Consider the following 905-nt stretch of genomic DNA (forward strand, 5'->3'; position numbering starts at 1 on the left):
CAGAACTTTTAACACTGACGATAAAGAAGTAGCTTGTGTAATATTTCAAATAGTATGTTGTTAACACTGCTTTATAAAATCAATGCATCTAAAAATATAATTATTTTATTAAAACCTTAATAACTATAAATCAGCAGAGTATCTAAATATTTAGTCAATTTTCTCTTTACTGCCTCATTTAATCGGTTCTATCAAAATTATGTCTCGTAGTCATAAATGTTGTATACGAGGGTGTGAACCTAATTCAGCCATTAGGTCAATGTTTAAGGCACCAAAAAACATTGAGTTGAGGGAAAAATGGCAAAAATCAACAGAACTCATGCTTGGAGATAATTCCTACATTTGTGAACTACATTTTCATACATCAGAAATAATTAGAACTTGGGAATCAGGTGTAGGTTGTCGAAAGTCTGTGTAAGTAATTAAGTAAAAATGATTTAAATAATTAGAGGTAGTTTTATATGCATTTTAATAAATATGATGTATGTTTAAGTGTAATAATTATATAGCTTGTACTTAGTAGCTACTAGTAATTTCCAAGGCTGGGCAAGTTAATTTTTTTTTTAACTCGTTAAGTTAATATAGAAAAATGTAAGTTAAGTGTAAAGTTAAAAGTTACCTTTATTTTTTTTTAATATGTAAAAGTTAATTAGAAAAATAAAGTAACTTAACTTGTTAAAAATAAATTACTTTTTTTTCAATATAAAAGTAATAATTATACCTACCTACCTTAATAATAAATAATAAATAAACTAATAATAAATATTTAATACTAATTATAATTAAAATAATAGGTACTATACAATACATTACACATTATACAAGTTCAAAGTTGTATACAACTTTCTTTCAAGTATCAATTATTATAATTTTATTATTAAATATTTGTTTTTTTATCATAATAT

The sequence above is a fragment of the Acyrthosiphon pisum genome, chromosome X, assembly GCF_005508785.2.
Source record: "Acyrthosiphon pisum isolate AL4f chromosome X, pea_aphid_22Mar2018_4r6ur, whole genome shotgun sequence".
Lineage (NCBI taxonomy): Eukaryota > Metazoa > Arthropoda > Insecta > Hemiptera > Aphididae > Acyrthosiphon > Acyrthosiphon pisum.